Source organism: Diplotaxodon limnothrissa, linkage group LG3, assembly GCF_057381915.1.
Source record: "Diplotaxodon limnothrissa isolate DT_005_m linkage group LG3, D_limnothrissa_male_GT1.1, whole genome shotgun sequence".
Taxonomy (NCBI): Eukaryota; Metazoa; Chordata; class Actinopteri; order Cichliformes; family Cichlidae; genus Diplotaxodon; species Diplotaxodon limnothrissa.
The window spans coordinates 32,331,759-32,357,594 of record NC_140598.1 but is presented as its reverse complement, the minus strand read 5'-3'; the positions used below and the strand labels follow the sequence as shown (position 1 = coordinate 32,357,594).

The window sequence follows — 25,836 nt, the reverse complement described above, 5'->3', positions numbered from 1 at the left end:
ACATTCCTTATACTTCAACAGATTCAAACAATATATTACATTTGTAACAAATAAACAAAAATATTCTTCCATTGCTCACAAACAGTTCACAATCATCCACAAACAGTATACATCAGACTATTTTCATTTGACATATAAGAACTGGGTAGGTCCTAATCAACTGTAACTTCCAATAATGCCAGGATAAAAGAAGCGTCTTAAGAGCTGCGTTTGTCACAAAATAAAACAGGTAATAAAACCAGCTGCCTATTTAGACTACGAGTGAAATGGCGGCTGCCATTACAAATGGCGGTATAGTTAGCTTTCTCTCAATCTGTGAAAACACACTCTCTCACAAATTCGCGGTCTTTAAACTAAGACAGAAAAAGGTTTTCTTGGTTTAAATGTACATTGCAGTGAGCAAACTTGAACTACTGACCTGTTTTTTAACAGAAAAGCAGAGACAGGAGACATCAGATGCGTTCGGTCTGCAGGCTCTTCTTTCTTTCTTTCATTCTTTCTTTCTTTCTTACAGTTATATTGGCGGTTGGCACTGCAGGCTCTTCCTCGTCTGAGGCAGAGAAGCGTTGCAACGGCCTATCGCACTCGCCTCTATCTCCCCCTTGTGGCATTGCCACGCAATTACATTGTCCATAACTCTAAATGAAAAGTGCAATACCACCATAAAATCAGGTCTTTTACATCAAAAATTATTCACAAAAAAATTACAATTGTGACCATACACTTGTGGGCGTCACAAAATTCTAATTATAAGTAGGCTACTTTAGCTTTAAAACTGTAATAAAATAAATAACAGAGAATTTACAAATGAATAAACCATTTGTTTTATGAATTTTGACTAAAATCTATTTCCAGACTAAGCATTAAGCAAAAAAAATCTGTTTGCATACTGTTAAATTGATCCAGTTTCCATCCTGTTCTTGGTGAAGTCTAGACAAAGCTTTCATCAAATTAAAAGGTTAAGTGGTAGATAGGCCATAGTTTGACAAGCTTCTGCTTACGTTTGATGTGAGGCCAACCAACCATTTTCTATAGTTGAGACATCTTCCTTCAAGACTATTTTAAAGTAATGCTACTCTTACTTGAGTACAATTTTTGGATACCAAGTTTGGTTGTTCGAGCCCTGCCTGCTCCAGTCTGCAAGTATCCTCTTGCAAGATACTGAACCCCAAAACTACTTTTCAACATGTTCATCAGATTGTTAATCTGTGTGATTCACTTCAACAAGTGTAATATAATAAATGAATTAATGGATTTGTAGTAGGTTTTCCATACATTCATTACAGCTACATCCCAAAGCACAAGAAATATCAAATGAAGGATAGTTCACTATCCTCCTAGATATAATAAGAAAAATAATTTTTTTTCCAGAGTTTTCTGGCTTTCTTGCTTACTGTGCATCACGGTATGACCAGATCCTGGATTCACGGCTTTGCCCAGGGAAGCCCCTGGCTAAGGACTTAATGGACTTAGTGAACTCTTTTAATCTTGTTCAATCTGTTAAGGGTGCCACTCAAGAACAAGGTCACACATTGGACTGTGCTATCATATGAGTTATGTGTCTGTAACTTACATGTCGAGGATACTGTATTCTCTGACCATATGCCCATTTTATTTGACATTGTTCCTCTTAGTCCTGTGATTAAACAGGTTGCACCTGTCCCACACTGTCGTGCCTTCGGCTCAGATACTGCCGAGCATTTTTCTACACTGTTTGACCAACTTTTGTCCCGTCGTCTGAGTCGTCCACCTCAGATGGATTACTCGTTTATCTGGACTTTTTACAGTGTAAACGCAAGACCAGTCCTTGGCTAACTGGTTTTACTCGACTAGAGTCAGCAACATTGTCCATAAAGACTAGATGATGTGAAAAATGACGGGCTGCACTTCTCTCTGGAAGCTCTTAATCAATACCAGCCTCTTGTCTGGTCAAGTACCAAAGGAGTTTAAGAATGCAGTGTCCATCTTTTACTTAAGAAACTCAGTAAACTAGGCTCAGACACTTCAATTATGACAAACTTCAGACCCATCTCTAAGCTTCCTTTTCTGAGTAAGATCCTGCAAAAGATTGCTCACACTCATCTGATTGACTATCTAAACGATTTTCAAATCCCAGAAGCTCTTCAGGCTGGCTTTAAGCCATTTCACAGCATGAAGACAACCCTTATAAGGGTTATAAATGACATTTTGTTAGCAACGTACTGTGGTAAACATGTATTGCTTGTTTTGCTGGATATGACACAGTGGATCATGACCTACTGATCTCCTGACTACAGTGTTGTGTAGAAATTTCCAGCTTAAAATAATAAAATCATATCTCTCTAACAGGAGCTTTTGTGTTATATTAGGTTCGGCTTCATCCTCTGTAGCCCCTCTGCCATGTGGTGTACCACAGGGATCTATTCTTGGGCCATTACTGTTTTCATTGTATCTCCTGCCACTAGGTGCGATCTTCAAAATTTCATTTCGTCTATATGCTCCTGATTGCCAGCTTTATCTACCTTTTAGTCACTCTGATAGCTCCTCGATTGGACTCCTGCTTGATTGTCTTAGTGATGTTAGATCATGGATGACTATAAATTTTTAAAATTTTAATGAACGTAAAAAGGAAGCAATTTTATTCGGTTCCAGTTGTTCCTCTGGTACTCCAGAAGTTGACTTTGTACTTTCAACGTTAACTTGGTTTTAAAGCCTTTACTTTAAAATATACGCTGTTTACTAGTTAACCTTAATCTTACAGAGAATGTGATGATTTTATGGATAATTAAAGTCAGTCATATATCCACAAACACAACAGGCTGAAAGTCAGTGATGCTGCTCGGTTTGCAGTCCTGAATATCACGGCACAAGCAGGATTCACTGCACTGTTAATGTTAGCTATGTTATATTGCTGCCTCTGTTCGGTGGTGTCGAGCCAAACGGACTTTAAAGTGTGTTGAGAGTGAATGAATACTGGAATTGTAAAGTGCTTTGAGGGTCTTGAAAAGCGCTATATAAATGCAATCCATTATTATGGTGTTACATAATAATGAGGATGTTATGTGTTTGTATACCTTCTGCCCAGTTTGACCCATTTAGCAGAAGTCAGCCTGTTTAAGGCTCTGATATCTATTCTGTATGACTTAAAGCAGTTATGACATGGTCTGATTTTCTCACCCAATAAAGGAATATTTAATATATCAGTCTACTCTTCATTTTATCAGAAACAGTTTTCACAGCTCGTACGTTTCCTTTTTACACATATATGTAAGCATTGAGCCAAATTTAGTAATGCCAACATATTAAATGAACAATATTTGTCTCTTATATATAATACAGCTATATATACACTGTCAAAGATACTTTTCATTGAGTGAAGATTTAAGGTGATAGGTGATAACTTGAATCTTTTTTTGAAGCTCAGTATTTGACAGAGTTCAAACTCACTGCTGTAATATATCATAATAATCTAATAATAACTTTAATATTGGCCATATTATATTTACATTACCAAAGTGAGATGACTTTAGTCTCATGAACAACATTAGCTAATTGTTATTTACTAACTAATCTTAATAATGACTGCTCAGTACAGAAATGAAGCCCAACTACGTACTACAGAGCGTGCGGTCGCTGGATTGGGACACAGCTATAGTGAGACAAGGGGAAAGCAAAACTAGATACACTGCACATGGGACAGTGACTATCAAAATAAAACAGAAAGCATGACATTCATAAAGACGCAGACTAGACACTGAGACGTGGAAACATGGAAGACTTGGGAACAGAGGAAACATGAAGTACAGAGACAAAAATAACTGGAACACAGAGGTGTAGTGACCGAGAACAAAGACAAGCATACAACACAGAGAGAAATAATGATATAAAAAGACTACAGAACAAAACCTTCACTAGCGAGACGACAACAGGATCACAGGGGAGACACAGAAACAGAACAGCAAACCCGAAACTAAATACAACACAAACAGAAAACAATTATTCAAAGAAAACAATTTCAATCAAAAACACAAGCACAGGGTCACCAGACCCAGTGCCGTGACACATTCTAGAAAACGGTTTTAGGTTGAATGTGTTTAGATGAATAATAATAAATAAATAATATTGTCAGGTAAAACAACTATGACTATTAACAAGAAATGCTGTTTATATACTGAATATGCTGTTTTACAATGAATTCAGAATGACATGCTCTGGTATTTTATTTTAAAAATTATCCAAATGTATGATACCAGTAGTCTTCTTGGATAATTTCGACAAATAATAATTTTTTCCAGACATCTGTATTTTCTGAAATGTCAAAGTGATGCAACTAAATACGTGGTACTTTTATGATGAAGTAAAACAGTAATAATGGTGAAAATGGTGAAAATATTTCATAAAACAGAGAGCCCCATGATCTTTATGGCTAGTCATTTTGTTTATTGTTTTGTTTCTCTTAAATCTCATGATGTCACGTTGGTTACAAATATCTCTTTTTCTTCCTCCCCCAACTGCTCTTCCACCTTTTTAAATCAGTTCACTCTCAGGAAAACCACTCTTTTTTTTTTCCCTCCCCCCTTTTTAAATTTACTTTTTTGACCTATCATACCACATTTCTTTAACATACAATCAAAAATAGTTTTCACCCAGACCATCTGGTAGGACGCCTACAGACTCACTAACTATCCGGCCCCCATTTACACATCCTGGTGCGTCGTAAGATGGCCACACTGACGAGAGCTCATACACATCACACGTATGTGCATGCATGCATATCTATATGCGTATATGGGCATATGCATATACACACATAAAAAAATCCGTGTGGAATAAAGTACAAAAAACATATTATTGTCAAGGCGAGTGGAGTGAGCCGTGTGGAGATGATAAAGGAGGATCCAATCGCAGGCACTTGAAAAGGTGTAAAGGTGGTTTAATGAACACAAAACACAAATAGAAAAACGGCAAATGGAACGGCAGACTATCTAAACTGAGAACAACTAAACCACTAAACACAAACCAGAACACGAACATGAAGGACGATAGACAGCAGGGAGAACACACGAACAGAACATGGTAGATACACAGACGGACCAGTGACTACAATGACAGAAGACACGACTTAAATACACCCAGAGAAACACAGGGAGATTACACACAGGTGGTGGACATAGCTGGAAGTAATTAACGAGATGGGACAAGGGAGGTAAAATTGAACACACTCACATGAGACGCAGACCTTCACAATAAAACAGGAAACAAGAGATCACTACACAAGGACGCAGACTAGACACAGAACTAAACCCACACAAAACATGAGAACACAAAACCTGCGAACAAAACCCTAAAACAGAACCACAGTAATATAATTTATCATAAATAATCAAAACACCAGAGAAACCCCAAAACACTCCAAAATGTAAAAATAAACCAAAAAATAAGGAACTCAAAATGCTGGGTCGAAACTGACCCAGAACCATGACAATTATGCTATCCTTAATACACAACTAATATATATATATATACTATTGTCAGAACATGTGATCAATATATAAGCGTAAAAGAAATTTCCATCACAAGTAGTAATTTAATAATTCAATCACTGTATTGAATAAAGAGCTAGATTAGATTAGATAAAACTTTATTAATCCCTCGGGTGGGTTCCTTTGGGAAATTCAGCTGACATGCATTATACATTGCAAGTAAGATAGTGAAAGCAGGAAATGTCACGTCAAGAGGAATCATTCATTTTGTTGTGTTTAAAACTAAACACAGACTTCTTTTGTTTGAAGCGTTTATATAACTGCCATGCTCTCTCCCTTTTCCAGTTTCAGAAGAAAATAAACACCACTTACATCATCCCCTACCCAAGACCTGCCATTGTAACTCAACCTGTTGACATACATTACAACTTCTGCAAGTTAAAACCACTGTCCCCTGAGGAGACTCTTGAAGAACAACTTCTGCTAGAGTCCATTGCTTGGCCTGAAACCCCATCTTTACCATCACCTCTTTTTATGAATAGCAGCAGTGATCCAGCCCACAGCACCTTCACCATTCTCCCCAGGAAGAGAGAGGGACTGTGGCAAATAGGGGATAAACTGGAGGCCCTGATCAAAATATATGACTTCATGGGCCGTCCAAAGAAGTATGGGGGAGACGTCTTACTTGCCCAGCTGCACAACCCCACCCTTGGTGCTGGTGTTGCAGGACAAGTGGTGGATCATCTCAATGGTTCCTACTCTGCTGTATTCTCTTTACTCTGGGAAGGAAGCGCACAGGTTGAGGTGATGGTAAAACTTTTAATTTTTATTGTTACTGGAGTTGTTGCTGGAGTCACTAAGAGTTTATCTATGTATTTGTAGTTGCTAGCAGATTTAAGATAGGAATGCTTAATTTATCCCGTATTCGTGAAGTTTATTGTTGCATCAACTGAAATGATAATGAAATAAAAAGAAAAAAATAATAACAAAAAACAATAAGACTAGCAATAATAAAATAGAAATAAAAAACTAAAAATAAAATAAAATAAAATGTGTGTATCTTAGTGGTCAAGGGCTATTCTTTATGTTGATAGCTAGAGAATAAAATAAGTGTATGAGCAAAGATAAGTGATTAAGAAAATAGCACATCACTCTGTGATGACTAATATTTCTGTAGTAGCAATATTTAACTGGATAATGAGGCACTTAGCTTTGAGGGACACTTAATGACTACATACTTGATGCTGTGCTAAAGCCAATGCCAAACATTCTTATTGTAGACAGTATCTTAGCTGTTCCCTGCACCTAGTGCTCCACTTACCACAGGAACCACTGTTACCTTCCTCCTCCACATCTTCTCAAGCTGTTCTCTGAGCTCTGAGCCCTTGGTATTTCTCCAGCTTCTCATATTCCTTCCTGATGTGGCTGTCATTCGGAATCGCTACATCTATCACTACGGCCTTCTTCTTCAGTTTGTCTACCACCGCTATGGCCTGTTGGTTAGTGTTAAGCCTTCTCCTGGGCGGGGGGGGGGGGGGGGGGGGGGGGGGGGGATATTACAATACAACAACTCAATGATGGAGGAGGCAAGACAGAATCCCTTCACATTCAAGATACTTACTTAATCCCTAAGGAAATTATGTGGCATTGGAAACTTGGCAGATGATGAGCAGTGGAGGTGGACAGTCTCAGGCTCAAAAGATATGGGAGGCTTGAACTCATCTGGAATGGGAAATAGGCTCGGGCTCACCTTCAGGGTCAAGGTGCACAGGACCCACAGGTGTGTGCAAGTGGCTCAGGTTGTGTGTGGATTCGTGGACGTGTGGTCTCCCCAGGATGTGGGAAGCCTCAGAGTAAAGAAAGCTAATGGTCACAGGAATAAGAGGTGACACATCAGGAGACGCAGCGCTTCCTGGTGCCAGATCAAAGGTTCAGACCTATCCTGGCCTGCAGGGACTATTTATATCAACAACTTCACATTTACTGTAGCACAATGAAGTTCTGTCTTGCTTAATAATATTTAACAGTTCCATGTACCAGATACATGTTATATATATTTCTGTGAGACCCAAATTTCAACACTTTGATTAATTGTCCTACCAGGTGACACTGGTTCATCCCAGTGAGGCAGTCACAGAGCTGCGCAGGGTGAACATAGAAGAACCCGACAGGATCTACTTCAAGAGTCAGTTCCGCTCGAGCTTGTTCACTAGAACAACCACCTGTAACGTATGTTTACGTCCAACCCAGCCTGTGTGCAACTACACAGATTTACGTACAGGTGAGCCATGGTTCTGCTATAAGCCAGAAAATATGAGTTGTGACACCAGGATCAGCAACTACAATGGAGGATATAAAGAAAGCCTGACAACCATGGAGAAGCTTTTTCAGAGGTGAGCATTACCTGTGGTGTTCAATTTTTAGAGTTACTAAAATTAAAAATTAATACAAGGGAAAATAAGTGCTACTCTGCAAATGCTTTCAAAACACATAAAATAAATTCCCTCACTTTTTAATATTTGCTAGAGAGGGAATTATGTAGCTTGCTACCTGGAAAAATGATCCATATTTTCTCAATCTTGTCTGAAGCTCAATGATTGGTAGTTTATAACTCGAGCTATTTTTGCTGCCTACTGAGCCTAAAATTTTCATTGTCAGTAGTTGTGTACCATTGTTACCTAAATATGACAATGATAAAAATTTGAATTTGATTGACTGTATTTAATACGTCTCTCTAGTTTAAAAATCATTTTAATACTTTTCAATTTTTGTGAAAAGATTTTATTGTGTGTATTTTCCTCAGCGGCGTAAACATGAAAGTCTCCATTCCAGCTTCAGGACCTGCCAATGTCACTGTTTTTCCAAAGCAGAAAGGTAAAAATACAAATCTTACTGCTAACATCTATATCTTAATCTCCATCTCTATATCTTCCCTGGCCTCTCTGTGGGGATGGTTTTCGCTCTGTGTCGTAGTGCGATGACACACAGTTTGTGCTCCAGTGGTCAAACTTTAAATACTTATCTGTATGGGTTAGTTTATGGTACACATCAACTTTTAAATGTCCCTCCTTACTCGTGGAAGCCTCACAAGAAGGCTAACCTGCCACCTTTTTCCTTGGTGAACATGATGTATTGTTCCACTGAGTAAATGTGATCAGTGAATCATGGTAAGTCCTGAGAGTTGATTTTCACCAACATACCTGAACGAGGCAGCATGGTGGTGCGATGATTAGCAAGAAGGTAAAAAGGTCCTGAGTTCGATTCCAACACCTGGCTGTGGCCTTTCTGTCTGGACTTTGCATGTTCTCCCCGTGTTTGCATTGGTTCTTTCCGGGTACTGCGGCTTCCTCCCACGGTCCAAAGACATGCAGTATGTAGGGTTCAGTTAATTGGTCATTCTAAATTGCCCATAATAGTGAATGTGTGTGTGAATCTGGGTGCAAATGGTTGTTCGTCTCCATGTGTTAGCCCTGTGACAGACTGGCGACAAGTCGAGGGTATACCCTGCCTCTCGACCTAACTGGAATAGGCTCCAGCCCCCCCAGGACCCTGAAAAGAATAAGCAGGAGAGAACAGATGGATACCTGAACCAATGATTTTATGGTGTTCCAGTGTAGGACAGCAGAGCTCTCTTTCTCACTCACCATTAACAAATTGACTACAATGGGTGAAACTGGGGAAGCCATCGTGCACCCATAATTCTTGTAGTATTGACCGTCGTATGTGAAATAGGTGGAATTCAGACACAGTTCTAAAAGCAAACACACTTGGTCAGTGCTGAGAGTGGTCCTATTACTAAGGTGGGGTCGTCCTGTAATCTCTTACGAAATACCTCCACTGCTTCAGTGACTGGAACACAAATGAAGCGAGATGTAAAATTTTACGAGACCATGGTTTTATCTGCCTCCATAATGTCATCTCTCACCTTCCTAAGAAAATCCAAAGTGTTCTGGATGAGGTGTTCAGAGCTGCCAACGAACGGGTTGAGGATCAAAGCCAGAAACCTGAAGATGTTATAGGTGACCGAGGTGATCATACAGACAATCGGTCTTAAAGGTGCACCCTGTTTATGTATCTTTGGTAAACCATACAGACTTGGTGTAGATTTCCTGTTTATAGCCTGTGGTATGAGGTCCAGCCAAAAGCATTGTCTTGTTCTGAATGTCATCTATCACCCTCTTCCTGTAACCATTTCTTGGGTCTCGCTTCAGGGGCTCACAAGTACAGTGGGGCAAAAAAGTATTTAGTCAGCCACCGATTGTGCAAGTTCCCCCACTTAAAATGATGACAGAGGTCAGTAATTTGCACCAGAGGTACACTTCAACTGTGAGAGACAGAATGTGAAAAAAAAATCCATGAATTCACATGGTAGGATTTGTAAAGAATTTATTCGTAAATTAGGGTGGAAAATAAGTATTTGGTCACCTCAAACAAGGAAAATCTCTGGCTCTCACAGACCTGTAACGTCTTCTGTAAGACGCTTTTCTGTCCCCCACTCATTACCTGTATGAATGGCACCTGTTTGAACTTATCATCTGTATAAAAGACACCTGTCCACAGCCTCAAACAGTCAGACTCCAAACTCCGCCATGGCCAAGACCAAAGAGCTTTCGAAGGACACCAGGAAAAGTATTGTAGACCTGCACCAGACTGGGAAGAGTGAATCTACAATAGGCAAGCAGCTTGGTGTGAAAAAATCAACTGTGGGAGCAATCATCAGAAAATGGAAGACATACAAGACCACTGATAATCTCCCTCGATCTGGGGCTCCACGCAAGATCTCATCCCGTGGGGTCAAAATGATCATGAGAACGGTGAGCAAAGATCCCAGAACCACACGGGGGGACCTGGTGAATGACCTGCAGAGAGCTGGGACCAAAGTAACAAAGGTCACCATCAGTAACACACTACAACGGCAGGGAATCAAATCCCGCAGTGCCAGACGTGTTCCGCTGCTGAAGCCAGTGCATGTCCAGGCCCGTCTGAAGTTTGCCAGAGAGCACATGGATGATACAGCAGAGGATTGGGAGAATGTCATGTGGTCAGATGAAACCAAAGTAGAACTTTTTGGTATAAACTCAACTCGTCGTGTTTGGAGGAAGAAGAATACTGAGTTGCATCCCAAGAACACCATACCTACTGTGAAGCATGGGGGTGGAAACATCATGCTATGGGGCTGTTTTTCTGCCAAGGGGACAGGACGACTGATCCGTGTTAAGGACAGAATGAATGGGGCCATGTATCGTGAGATTTTGAGCCAAAACCTCCTTCCATCAGTGAGAACTTTGAAGATGAAACGAGGCTGGGTCTTCCAACATGACAATGATCCAAAACACACCGCCCGGGCAACAAAGGAGTGGCTCCGTAAGAAGCATTTGAAAGTCCTGGAGTGGCCTAGCCAGTCTCCAGACCTCAACCCCATAGAAAATCTGTGGCGGGAGTTGAAAGTCCGTGTTGCTCTGCGACAGCCCCAAAACATCACTGCTCTCGAGAAGATCTGCATGGAGGAATGGGCCAAAATACCAGCTACTGTGTGTGCAAACCTGGTAAAGACCTATAGTAAACGTTTGACCTCTGTTATTGCCAACAAAGGTTATGTTACAAAGTATTGAGTTGTATTTTTGTTATTGACCAAATACTTATTTTCCACCCTGATTTACGAATAAATTCTTTACAAATCCTACCATGTGGATTCATGGATTTTTTTTTCACATTCTGTCTCTCACAGTTGAAGTGTACCTCTGGTGCAAATTACTGACCTCTGTCATCATTTTAAGTGGGGGAACTTGCACAATCAGTGGCTGACTAAATACTTTTTTGCCCCACTGTATTTTGGTCACTGAGCAGTGACAAAGTTTTATCACTATAGTCCCTCTGGTTTAGCAAAACTGCGCACTTACCCTTTTTTGCCAGAAGGACGATAAGTTGTTGTCATTACCAAGCAATGCGATTGCTTTCTCTCTTCCATGTTGATACCCCCAGCATCCATGCTGGGGGGTATTGCATTGCTGAGACAGGTTGAAACTTTCATACGTATTTGCTCTGCTTCTTTTTAGTACATTGATGCTAAAATGTGTTTATCTCACCCGTTAATTGAGCAGCTGGTGCTGTGCCTTCTGGAGGACTTTTGTTGTTTGGAGGCCCTTAACTGAAGAGCACATTTGCAGATTTCAAGGAGTAATCCTGTTTTTTTCTGCATCTGAAGCTGAATCTCAAATCAATTAATTACATGTGAGCAGTCTCGTGTTGACACCCTATGCTTAGCCTTTGATTAAGTAATAAAAATTGATGTTCACATGGTGCACCCTGACACAGAACTGACATTTACACATTCTCTACTGATTAGAGATAGACTGTACTGAGTGAGTCCAGACACTCACACAGAATACCAACACACCCACTTGTTGGTGCCAAAAAGCTGCCGGGAAATGATTTTCCAGGCAGCCCGCCCATATAACCCTATGGGAAGGCATATGGGATATGATAAAAGTCGAAAATGGCCAGTGTGGCAGGGGTGTGGTTTGTTGGCCTGCTGCAGAGGAGGGGTGACACAGTGAGCTCTCTGGGCGGCATGGAGGCGGGGAGGCAACAGGTGTACAGGACTGCTTTAATGAGGGAGATGTCTTTTTGTGTTCCCACAGTGAGATGGAGCAGATGATGCTGGCAGAGAGACGGAGTGGCTGCGTTCAAGGCGGGTGCCAAAAAAAACGCAGATTATTGTCAAAATAAAAAGACGCTAAGCATAACATGTGTGTGTGTGGGTCCTGTGTCACAAGTGGTGCCAAAACCCTGGTGTGTGTTGTCATGTCGGGCCCCCCGCCGGATCTTCCTGCCGCTCACCCCGCCGGCCCGCCCGCCGCCCAGCCTGCCGCCTGTCCAGCCGTTGCAGATTCTGGGACAGATGATGCAGGATCTGGCCGCTATATCCGTGCGCTAGGCGGCGGCCCAGGACCAGCAGCTAGCTTTGCTTCGCCAACAAGCGGCTCAGCAGACGGCGGCGCTGCAACAGTTGCTGGGGGTCCGGCTGCGCCGCCCCCGCCTCCCCCGCTGCACCGGATGGGTGATGGGGAGGATCCCCTGACGTTTCTGGAGACGTTACAGGCCACGGCGCTTGCCTGCCGGTGGCCTGAAGAGGAGTGGGCTCCCAGGCTGCTGCCGCTGCTGTCTGTGGACGCGCAGATGGTGACCTTCAGTCTGCCCCCGGCAGTGTTTCGAATGTTACTTTTAAAATGTATTCCATTACAGATTACAGAATACATGCCCCAAAATGTATTTTGTAACGTATTCCGTTACGTTACTCAATGAGAGTAACGTATTCTGAATACTTTGGATTACTTAATATATTATCATGCTTTTTACAACTACGTGAATGTACTATTGCTGTGTGATTTATTACTGTTGCTGAAGGTGCGCGGCTCCGAACCGTAGTAAAGGGACCTCTGGCTAATACGTCTTTTTCCGTGTCGGGCTCGTAGCTGAAAAATAGCTTTACTTTGTTGTCTGGGTCAACTTTGCTTGCGAGAGACAGAGAGGCGTTGAAAGGCTGCTCCAACGGAACTTATTGTTTTCGGAGGAAAACACGAAGACGGTGTACAGTCGAGTCTTAGTAGCTTACTTACAGCTGGGCTCGTCAGGCTCTCTTCTTGGCTGCAGTGGTTATTATTATATTTACATGCTTCCAGCTCCCGTTTTTGCTCGATGACAACTCATACTTTTCCTTTTTCTCCCTCCCTCGCTCACAGACACATAACGTGTATGGCAGTCCATTCTCCCTGCAACACGGACTACACTGCCCATGAGGCTACATTCTTTAGAGCTATGTCTGTAGCATTCTGCCTATTAGCTTAGCACAACAACAACAACAACAACAAAAAGGTGCTCTCTCACCCAGGAAACACACAGTCGCAGAGAGAGAGAGAGTCACCCTGTAACCATGGCAACCGTAACGCTGCCGCTTGGAACAACAGAACATACCTGTGTAATCCGTTTATTTTAACAAAGTAACTGTATTCTAAATACCACCTTTTTAAACGGTAACTGTAACGGAATACAGTTACTCATATTTTGTATTTTAAATACGTAACGGCGGTACATGTATTCCGTTACTCCCCAACACTGGCCCCCAGTGTCCCGGACTGTGTATGCGGATGTCTGCCGGGCGGTGCTGGATTGGGTTGGGCTCACCCCGGAGGACTACCGGCAGCGATTTCGAGCGAGCCGGATGTTGGAGGGGAAGCGGCCGTTCGCTTGGGCTCGTCAGCTGGAAGACACTGCGGCGAGTTGGTTGCGGTCGGGTCTGACGGAGGAGGAGGCGCGGTTGCTGAACCTGGTGGTCTTGGAGCAGTTTGTGGAGGGCCTGCCGGAAGCTACGGCTCGCTGGGTCTGCTGTCACCGTCCGCCGGACCTGACCACTGCCGTGACACTGGCGGAAGATCACCTGGCGGCGGGACCGCTGCCGGCTCCCCAAGCGTTGCGGCCGAGGGGAGGGGCCTCGGAGCGGCCGCCGCCGCCTGCTGCTAGGAGGAAGAGAGGCGTGGTCAGTGGGTCAGAGAGGGCCGGTGCTTGGAGCCCGAGGAATCCGTTCGCAGCGCTGCTCCTGGTTGCAAACACTGACAGACCCGACGCCAGCCCGGAGCCACAGGGAGTCGCACAAATGCTGGGACCAGATTGCTAGAAGTGCGGACGGCCGGGACATCTGCGCAGGGACTGCCCGGTAATGGAGGTCGGTCAGGTGTGGTCGGTCAGGTGTTCCGAGTCGCTGGGGCTCCAGCACCTGCTCCCGGTCCGGGAGGGACGTACCGCATACCGGTAAGGTGTCAAGGGGGTATACGCCATGCTTTGGTGGACACGGGCTGTACCCAGACCCTGGTTCACCAAAGCTTGGTTCGCCCCAGGGCATTGTTGGAAGCAGAGTGGGTGGAGGTGAAATGTGTGCATGGGGATATTCACAAGTACCTGGTTGTGTCACTGTTGTTGAAATTCAGGGGCAAAACGCATAGAGTTAAGGTGGCAGTTAGCCCGCGCCTGTCGCATCCCCTTATCTTGGGCACAGATTGGTTCCACAGCTTATTGGGGCAGTACGCGGGGATGCGATCGCGGTCTGTAAATTCGTGTGATGTTTACGCGGCGCTGAGCAGTGATGTGGGGTCGACTGACACCGACTCTGGGGGGGAGGAGGTGGACGGGACTTCTGCAGAAGCCCCACTGCCTCCCGTTATGCACCCCACTGAAGATTTTCCACTAGAGCAGTCTCGGGACGACACCCTATGCTCAGCCTATGACCAAGTGATAGATATTGATGGTCGCTTGGTGCGCCCTGACGCTGCGCGGACTTACCCTCATTTCCAATTGCAGAACGATTGGCTTTATCGAGTGAGCCGCGACACTCACACTAATGAGATCCGCACCCAGTTGTTGGTGTCGCAAAGCCGCCGGGAAACGATTTTTCAGGCAGCTCATTCAAACCCCATGGCAGGGCATTTGGGTTGTGAGAAAACTCTGGAGCGCATAATGGCCCGATTCTATTGGCCGGGAATTTGGGCCGACGTGCGCCGCTGCTGTGCGTCGTGCCCAGAATCCCAGCTGGTTAACCAGCTGTTTTATTGCAAGTTTTATTGCTACAAACAGGTTAAGAATAGACTTTGTTTGTTTCTTTTTCATATTAAGTAAAAAACACACACAATTGTCTGTTTTACTGCTTACCAGGTCAGTTAGAGGTGAACTGCAGTAGTGTGGAGTCTGAACCGTCTGGCTATTACTACCAGGGTGTGTGGCGAGCACTAGGTGGGACCACCGTTCATCAGTTCAACACTTCCTCAGCCATCACTCGGTGTCTGAAAGGAAAGCTGGTCCATATGTATGGAGACTCCACAATGAGGCAGTGGTTTGAGTACTTTAATGCAGCACTACCAGGTAGCTGCTCTGCAAACCTGGCAAACAACAATATTTTATTTACACTATTTTATTTATGTAGTTTAATTTATTCCCTTTGGAATTCTTTTAGATCTAAAGGAGTTTAACCTTCATAGCCACAAATCAGTCTGACCTTTAATGGCCCTGGACTATGCAAATAACATCTTTGTGATGTTCCGCGCCCATGGTCCTCCTCTACGTACTGTCAGTGTCCCATCCATGGAGCTGCATTATATTGCCAATGAGCTGGACAATGTGCTTGGAGGCAGTAACACTGTAGTAGTTTTTGGCATCTGGGCACACTTTGACACTTTCCCTATTGGGTTCTACATTCGTCGACTGATGTCCATCCGCAGTGCAGTGGTATGGCTACTGTCCAGGGCTCCAGGCACAGTGGTTGTCATTCGGACTGGAAATCCCAAACCTTATACAATTCTTGGCGCATTTGTTAACAGCGACTGGTACACTTTTCAGCGGCTAAAGGCACTCAAGGCTATATTCAAAGGATTGAATGTCCATCTGGTGGATGCCTGGGAGATGGTTCTGGCCCACCACCTGTCACACAGCATGCACCCACAACCTCCAATTATCAAGAACATGATTAATGTTTTCTTGTCATACATATGCCCGCCAAAGGGCGGATTCACTAGTTGGGCCGACTTCCTCATTTTAGGTTTGAAAGCGTTTAGTGGGTAAAGGTGAATGCTAGAACATGAATTGAGCTGCGGTTTGCGAAAGGCCTCGAAGTGGTTTGGCGATGGCTCCCGGGCCTGGCAGATCCCCATGCACTAAATAAGTGTTAAGAAGTTAAAGAATTGAGAACAAGGAGGGAGGGAGGGAGGGAGGGTGAGGCACATAAACAAGAATGAACAGCTTGCAGAACTGGGGGAACCTATATAGATGACAAACGGAAGGAGCGTGTTTGGAGGCGTGGTCCCCTGAAATTCCGACACATAATCTCCAATAGATGTGTTTCAGTACTCCATTTATAAACATATTCGATTCTCATCTAATCTATCTACTTCACTCTTCACAGTGCAGTTTATGAAGACATTACTCCAGTTTTCACTGTTCCAATGTGATGTCAACTCTTGCATTCTCTTAGACTTCAATTGGGGCTTTTTTTCTATTAGTGCTTTTATATTTACAATTCAAAAATTCTACTATCCCTTTTATATTTTCTGTTTCTTTCAATATTCATAATAATAAATCAAAACCCATTTAAAAAGCCAGTTTTACTTTTTAGTTATTATACCAAACATAAAATAGTAACATGAGGGGTTAAAAATGAAAAACAACCAGCAAAGCTGACATGTTCCAGTGTGTTCCTAAGATGGGAAGAACCTGAAATATTATGCTTTCTCTAAATGTGATTTTATATAATTATGTGTTTCCATCATGCGGGTCAACCAATTACATCACTCAGATTTGGTGCTTCACTGAAGGTTCAACCCATTATGTTCTTTTTATAATAGGCCTAGTTGTCAGTGTGGAGAGAGGCCGGTAAGGAAGCAGACCAAAGTTATCCTCCAAATCTGTGTCACAGCTTACGTCCATCCAGCTGGTTATTATGGTTGACTGCCAGCCCTGAATTTGTTTCTTGATTTTGCAAAATTTTGTAATTCTGTGTCTGAGAATGCCTCACACACTTTCTTCTTTTGTTTCCACATTGCAGTCTGTTTGGAAACCAAAGTGTTTTTTTTTTCCTATTCACTGAACTTAGCTGGAGTGGACTGGTGATTACTAAAGAAAATTATTTTTTTCTAAATAAACTGAAGTATCTCAGACATGATTTGTTGAGACTTGACTTGAGTGTGAAGTAGTTTTTCCTTTCTTCTTGCATTGTGCATGCTAATTTGTGTCTGAAAGGTGTTTGGAAAATGTCATGTAACTATGTGGTGTATGAATTATTTGGAAAGGTTGTTCAGAGTTGATTATTTGTTTTTTGTTAACATCATTTTCACAATATACAGATAGATACCGATTATTGTTACATTAGCTTGCCAATTATGTCCAGAAGTGAAGTTAAATAAATAAAACTGCTTTGAAAAAACAAAATTCTCTTTGTTTTTGCGAGTTACCACACAGGAGCACCATTTTTGGAGTTATACTAACAACAAATGTACCTACTACCCACTGAAGGGAATACTTTGCGCAGCATGTCATGTGTTTTGTCCGTTATAAAGTACATGTTAAATTATAATAAAATAATACAAAATAAGCATTTAATTAAAATATAATTAATGCCATATGTTTTCTTTCACTTTTTTTTCCAAATGCCAACACCACCGTCACCCTTGTTCTTGATCCTACCAGTGACTCCCATTCATAAAAATCTCCAGCTCTGGCTACTGGAGGTACTAGAGCTACAGATGCCAAGAGAATAAATGTCCTCTCACTGTTGACTGCAATAATTCAATACGTCCTAGTTGAAAGCACTAGACGCTGCAAGCATTTTTTGACTTTTTTCTTTGTTCATGTTAGTCCAAGTAAGTAAATCCTTCTTTGGGACTTTAGGATAAATCATATTAGGATAAATAGTAGGATTGTAAAATTTTAGATTTTCAGAAAAAAAATAACTAGATCAGAAAAATAAGCATCTATGAAGTGAAACAGTTGGTGTAACAAACCTGGAAGCAGTTTTACATCAAATGAACAACCTAAAATATTATGTATTTGATGGGTGTACATGCAGAATATTATTATTTTAAATTCATTAAAATTTGATGTTTTCTGAAAACAAGACAAAGAGATTAAAATGAACAACCCAGTTTTGAGAAACACTCTCAGCTTATGTATCTTTTATTCATACGGAGAAACAGGAAAGTGAACGACTGCAGAGCCTAGGGCACCAAACATGCTAGGACCGCCCCTGTTTGCTGCACTCTGCACATTTCTGATTTTGGTCCAGTACAGTTTTTATGCCTTAATTAAGGAAATCAATTTTTTCCACCTGAAATTAAAACTTTAGTCACCATCTTTGCAATTAAATAACTTAACATTTCTGTTCAGGATATTTATAAAATCCACTTATTTTACAATAATAATTTATAATTATATGATAATATCTACCAGAGGCCTGGGAGCTTGAGGGTCCTGCGCAGTCGCTTAGCTGTTCCTGTTACCTTCACCCTCCACATCTTCTCCAGCTCTTCACTGAGGCCTTTTTATTTCTCCAGCTTCTTGTGTTCCTTCTTCCTGATGTTGCTGTCGTTCGGAACCGCTCCGTCTATCACTACGGCCGTCTTCTTCTGTTAGTTGTGTAAATACACAACTCAGAGTCATGGGGGTCATTTCACCAGAGAAGTCTGATTATCATCAAAGTCAGACTGAAGACAAATTCAGACTAAAACTAAACCAGAGGAGAATAAAACTGTGGGAACTGAAGTCTTTCCCTGATTTCCGAGCAGCTTTATAAATGTTTGTTATGAAGTTCATGCAAGGCAGTGATATCCTCTGCTCTGAAATGAGTGAATCTGTCTGTGAGTCCACGTTTAACAGAGTTGCAACACACTGTCAGTCAACATCCTTTAGCATGATCTCTTTTTGCTTGTATGGTGTTCATCACAGCAGAAACAGATGCCCCCTGCTGTCTGTGTGTGCAGTTCAACACTCAACTATTTTTAAAAATCGTTATTATACATATGAATCTCATTTTCTAGCATATAAAGTCTATCTTGCTTACATTAAAGGGTGGTAAACCAATTCACAGTGCTGTAAAAAGTATTTAGCCTCCTCCTGGTTTCTCAGTTTGCTGCATATTCTGCAAAGCAGAGTGGGTAAAATTCCTCCACAGTGATGTCAAAGACTCATTTACAGTTATTACAAATGGTTGATTGCCCCTGCCAGTAGTAACATAACCATATAGCAGGTTTGGGGGAGGATTACTTCTTCACGTGGTCCCAGGAAGGTAGGATAATTTTTTTCCCCTTAGCAAATGAAATCATCATTTCAAAGCTGCATTTTCTATTTACTTGGATTATACTTGTCAAATGTTAACATTTGTTTGAGGATTTCAAACATGGAAGTGTCTCAAACAAATGTTGATATCTTATGTGTAGTCTCCTTCCCCATTTTGTGCACTTTCAGTGTTGATTTAATAATAACTGAATGTGGATTTAAGGCAGTTCACACATGAACAGTAGAGAGCAGCAAACCTCCAACTCTGCGTCCAGTCTGAAGGATGAGGCAGATGGGCTGAAGCAGAAAACCTGCGATTGAACAGTGGAGACTGTGGCCAGTTAGACAAGAGTACAAGTGCTCACAGCACCCTAACGCACCAAGAAGAAGCAGCTCTTCAACGTTACTGCTACTTCTGACAAAGATGAACGTGTCCAGAAGAGCCGTGCTGGGTTTGATTCTCCTTTGTCTGTCACCATCATCTTCTGGAGGTGAGGTTTTTCATTAGAATGATGTAAATCAGCTCTTTTGGCTGAATGTCTGATGTCAGACTTGCAGCCAGCAGCGACACATGTATATACAGAGATGCGTATTTCTCCTACTTTGTACTATGTTAGATACTTCGTGTGCTGCACTTAGTGTTTGGATTTTGACAGAGCGTGTTTGTCTTAGTGATGAATATCAACAGGTGGAGGACAGACAGGTGTTAAGTTCACACGTGTGAGTAATGAAAACCATCTGAAGGCTCTTTCAGGAATCACCACGACAAAAATATCTAATCAGCAGAGCCTCAATTTGAATCAAATGCAGAAGAAAAATCAGAATGCTTTTCAATGTGGAGCACAATGTTGATCTTTTTCATCAAAACTCATTGATTCAAGATCAATTTTCCTTAATAGGCATTAAAGGGGGAATCATGAAATATTTTTTTATTTTTTATCATGAAAAAAACATATCAAAAGCGATGAGACACATGTTTCTGTTGGATCTGTGAAGATACTCTCAGCTCGGAAGGCTTTTAATTCAAGTGATTTTTGAGATTGAAATGTTTCATTTTTGGAATCTTTCCATATCAGTTCATTAAATACCTCTCACCCGATCATCCCAGATTTGCCGGAAAAAAATTAAGGCAACTTTAAACTTCTCAATGTACATTATGCAAACTTTTAGGTCCCTGTTGTAATAATTTTTTGTTTGAGAAAATTAAATGTTCAATTACATATGAGCAGGTATCAGGGTGTTGTTAGAAATTTTGCTGATATGACTCTGTGTAGAGGATATTTTAAAATTCTATTATCTAAAAAAAACACATTATGTCAGGATCCTGGGTCATTCGTCCCAGCGTTCTTAGTTTTTCCTGTGTTCCTGTTTCATGTAAAGTTTTTTTTTTTTTTTGTTGGAGTTATTTTATCTGTCCTAAGTTGTTTAGTTTATTGGGTTTACCCTCCTTGTGTTGTATTCCATGTCACGCCTGAAACTCGTGTAGAATGATGCTGCACCATTTTTAACTGATAAAAGACACTTTTAGCATATTACTCCAGTTCTGGCCTCCTTATACTCGCTTCCAATTGAATTTTGGATCTATTTTAAAATCGTAGACGACACCTGGGTCAAAATCAAGACACAAGAAGTGGAATCCTTCACTGCGCACATTAACGCTGTGGATAAAAACATCAAGTTCACCAGGGAAGACACAAAGGACAACTGTTTGCCTTTCCTGGACTGCGCTGTGCACATTGAAGAGAACGGCAACCTCAACATCGAAGTTTACCGGAAGCCCACACATACAGACCAGTACCTCCTCTTTGACTCCCATCACCCTCTGGAACACAAACTTGGAGTAATTAGGACCCTACACCAGCGAGGGAGGATAAGAAGGACAGATGCAACAACATTGTCATCCCCTATGTAGAAAACATAGGGGATGACATCCCTATATCAGAAAAACTCAGGAGAGTTTTCTCCAAGCATGACATCCCGGTGCATTTCAGATCCAGCAACACACTCAGACAAAAACTGGTTCACCCGAAAGACAAAACCCCAAAACACAGACTTAACAATGTGGTGTATGCTGTACAGTGCAGTGAGGAATGCCCAGACCTCTACATTGGAGAGACCAAACAGCCACTTCACAAGCACATGGCACAACATAGAAGAGCCACCTCCACAGGACAAGACTCAGCAGTCCATCTGCATCTTAAGGACAGAGGTCACTCTTTTGAGGATGCCAATGTTCACATTTTGGACAGAGAGGACAGATGGTTTGAAAGAGGAGTGAAAGAAGTCGTCTATGTCCACTGTGAGCGACCATCTTTGAACAGAGGCGGTGGTTTACGACACCAACTGTCTGCCATCTATAATCCAGTTTTGAGATCCCTTCCCAGACGCCTTAACGCCCACTCACATCCTGGGCCATCTGATCTCAGGAATTCACATGACAAGGTGGGGCCAGGTTTCACAATGAACTCACCCGAAACTCTGGCTGATTGGGACCCACACCCAGTTTCACACCTTGGCTCAGACGATTAGAGGATCATCAGGGGATCCTTTTGTCCCTCTGTGGGGGGATACTCCCACTGGGTTTAAATCTGGGACTCCCCACCATTTGAAGCTTCTCGGATGAGAGGTGAAACGTCTTCAAGCAACTTAAAGAAGTCCAGACGCTTTTCTTTGCAAGCTCCTTTGACTACAATGACCTGGATGACTGAGAACCTTCACAGACATTTTGCCGTCTCTGCTCAGCGCAAACCCAAGGGTGACTTGCAACAGAGCAGGAGGGAAAGAGAGATAAAGAGAGCCAGGGACAACAACATCACATTAGAAAAGTATAGTAATCATCCACAACATTTTTCAGTTGCGGACGATAAAGGATTCAGAAAGTTTATTCATGCAGGCCCATATGACAGAGAATGTGCATCTTCTTTTTTTTCAGATTTAAATTTAAATTTAATTGTGTTGTGGTTTGCAGTGTTTTGTGTTGTTTCACTTTAAATTGGTTTAATAGGAAAAAGCTGAAAATTTAAATGGTTAAAAGTTGAAATGTGAATAGTTGGTTTTTGTATTATATGATTTATTTATTACACTTTATGTGGAGTGAATAAATAAAAGTATACTTACGGTGGCCCCTAGAGACAAAGCACATACAAACTCCAAAACATGTACAAACTCCGAAGCACGCACAAACTCCAAAACACGTACAAAACACAACAGAAGTGCTTCAGGATGCTAGGCGGAGTGTTGAGCTTTTCTTACCTAGTGGCTACACAAGCCAGGAAATACCAACGACCGGATTTGGTGTGTGGTAGTAACAGGTAAATGAACATTATTTTTAATTATTTGAATATATATGAGTGCTTGTGTATAAATACACAAACAATACACATATGCTTTCAACTGTGTAATTTAAGTGATCTAGGTAGCTCTGTTTTGGAAGTTCAGTTAATGCAAGAAATGTGTTTTGGAGTTTGTATGCGTTTTGTCTCTAGGGGCCACCGCATATATTTATATATAAACATATATAAAAAAATGACTTTTTTTACATTAGTAATTCCTTTTGTGCATAATTTTGTATTATTGTTTATAATAAATTAATTAAAGCAACAAAACAACCTGGAAAGCCGGTTCGGAGCCAAAAGAGCCGGTTCTCTAAAAAGACCTGAAAATCCCATCACTAGAGTGTAACTACCACTCCTCCTCCCTCTGATCAGTGCAAACACAAGGCTCGCGTGTGGCGTGAAGCGAAAAAGGTGAGAGAGAGAGAGAGAGAGAGAGAAAGAAAAAAAGAAACACAGCTCCCGTCGTTCACTTCAAAGATCCGGCTCTCAGAGCCGTTTTGTTCGCGACCGACACATCACTAATGTTCAGTAAAGTAGTTTTTTGTAGAGTCACAGAACTGCGGTTCGATGAGCAAATTAATGCAAATATTCATGTCTAACAACTGCTGTTGTTAATAACTGTTTTTAGAGTTCAGAACTGCTATCCAATTAAATATGAGTCATGAGTGGTAATCTTGTCAGACAGGTAGCTTATATATCCACCTGTTTGACATCAGACGGGAGTCCTGGGAGGAGCCACAAGGGCTCCATCCCGAGAAGGAGCGCAGAGGCAAAGGCACAGAGATATTTACTTTTCCTCACTCAGACCACTGAATGCTGTTTTTTCCAAAACCAGTTGAGCAAGTCAGAGTGTACTACACCCAGAGTATTCACTGTTTATTTACGATGTCTCCACTTTGTAAAATGCAGGTTTATTCTCGCCTTCCGAAATGTGGCTGCATTTTCCTACTATTGGCTGTTTTTGTATTCATCTCCATGATATATGTCATGGACATTCTCGAGGTGAGAATTTATTTATTTTTTATTTTATTTTTTTATATGTTGAAACATAAGGCAGGATACAGAACAAAGAAAGATGGAACAAAACACCCGGGAACACCTGTGGTGAGCATGGATGTCAGTGTGGGGAATTTCTGCAGTCCTGTCAAAGTCTGTTTAATGTCTGAATGCTGGCATTTAACTCTGTGCCAGAGTGTAACATTTCTTTTTAAATTTATATTTTCAAGTCATGGTTTGTTCCGTCTGTCATGGTTAGTCTGTGTGGCAGGCAGGAGGAAGGACACTAATGCAGGACTCGGAACACGGAAAAGTAAACTTAAAATGGCAGCTTCATTTGCTGGAAAAACTCCACACTGAATACAGGAAAAAAATAAACAAGAAACTAGAAACATGAAATAAGTAGGGAACTAAACTGGCACAAAGACCTAGGAGAAATACTAAGGACATTGAAGAAAAGCACACAGCACTAGTGATGGTAAATTTGATTCTTTTTACTTTTTACTGGCACTCTTGGTAGCGCTGTCACTTGGTGTTCGCTCGCTCTGTGGTAGAGTATCACTTCTTGTTCCTGCTCAAACACAGTGGTGTTTCTGAGTAGCTTATCTGCTTAGCAATTTATTTAAAAACTTTTAAATACATTCTTTTTTCATAGTATAATCTCCACGTTCTTCATCCGAAGCACACTTTCTGTGTACTCACTACCTAATTTATAGTGTCCCAATTCGCATTTTTGAGGAAAAGACAAATGACTGCAAAGTCCCAGTAAGGTGCGTCAAAACAAGGATTTTATTGAAACACATATGGGGGGAAGTCGAGCACGATCACTCAAACAGCGTCGATCTTCCCCGGACAATGCTTGGGGTGTAATATTTATACATATGATGACCAGTAATATGCGTCACCGCAGATGAAAAACAACATGCATGTTCCAGTAATTCTAGGTAAGAGATATTCTAAAAAAGAACAGCTACTTCCTATGTTCCTCCACCACCTGCCAGATGCTTCCTGTTATTACACTCCTCTGGGCTTATCAGAACTAAACTGTCACATATGCAGGTAAACAACATTTGCAGTCAGTTACTAAATACTGTGTACACAGACTATGTGTCTGTGTTTTTAACCTTAGTGCATGACCTCCCTCTGCGTCATCTGTTACCAGGCAAACATCAATACCACAGGGCACACGGCCTTTATTTCATCTCTAGACAACATATATAATATGTGGTAAATAGTACTGTAAGCATGTAGGCAACCTTTCAATAGCTGAACTTTGCTCCTTAGATCAGTCGAACTCGCGTCGGCTGTAGCTTCAAACCATTAATTAACTTGAGAGAGCTTCAACTCTTTAATAAGCAAAAAAAGGCAATATATGTGTATATAAGATTATAATGTAATTATACTAACACCTGAAATACAGACTTTAATATAACATCAACCGTTTCAATAAATGTGTCAATGAGATGATAATAATGATAAATCATAAGTGATGCAACAGTCATAATAATGATTATGAATAGTAACAGTAAAATAATATTTCATCCCGACAATAGCCAAAGTATTCACTCACTGTCTCGGTACTGTTTCGCTAGCCTAGCTTAGCTCGTAGTCGACTCGTTAGCACCATGGCTACTTCACCTGTCCCTTCTGCGCTTTCTTGCTCATTGTGTCAGATGTTTAGTTACTCCTCGGCCTCCTTTAGCAGTAATGATATCTGTAACAAATGTAGCATATTTGCAGCTCTGGAGGCCAGGATTACTGAATTGGGGACTCGGCTTCGCACCCTTCATTCACCCGTAGCTAGCCAGGCCCCTGTAGCTGGTGCAGCCGAAGATAGCGTAGGCCCCGCTAGCTGTTCCCCGGCAGACCCCAAGCAGCTGGGGAAAGAGGGCGGCTGGGTGACGGTGAGGAGGAAGCATAGTCCTAAACAGAAGCCCCAGGTACACCACCAAACCTGTTCATGTGTCTAACCGTTTTTCCCCACTCGGCGACACACAAACTCTGTGTCGCCGAGTTTCTGTCTGATTTCTCTGAATTGTTATCTGATTTAGTGCTCAGCTCAGATAAAAATAATTATTGTGGGTGATTTTAACATCCATGTAGATGCTAAAAATGACAGCCTCCACATGACATTTAATCTGTTATTAGACACAATTGGCTTCTCTCAAAATGTAAAAGAACCCACCCACCCCTTTAATCACACTCTAGATCTTGTTTTAACATATGGCATA

General features: G+C 41.7%; 1 protein-coding gene and 1 pseudogene across 2 annotated transcripts in view; both read left to right on the top strand.

Annotated features, from left to right (window-relative positions):
* LOC146635417 (NXPE family member 3-like) overlaps window positions 1-25,836 on the top strand; it is a 70,285-nt gene that overhangs the window by 1,695 nt on the left and 42,754 nt on the right. The window lies entirely within an intron of this gene.
* LOC146635418 (NXPE family member 3 pseudogene) lies at window positions 15,022-16,139 on the top strand (annotated as a pseudogene). The gene is made up of 2 exons (XR_014905109.1): window positions 15,022-15,374; window positions 15,466-16,139. The product of XR_014905109.1 is annotated as an NXPE family member 3 pseudogene (transcript).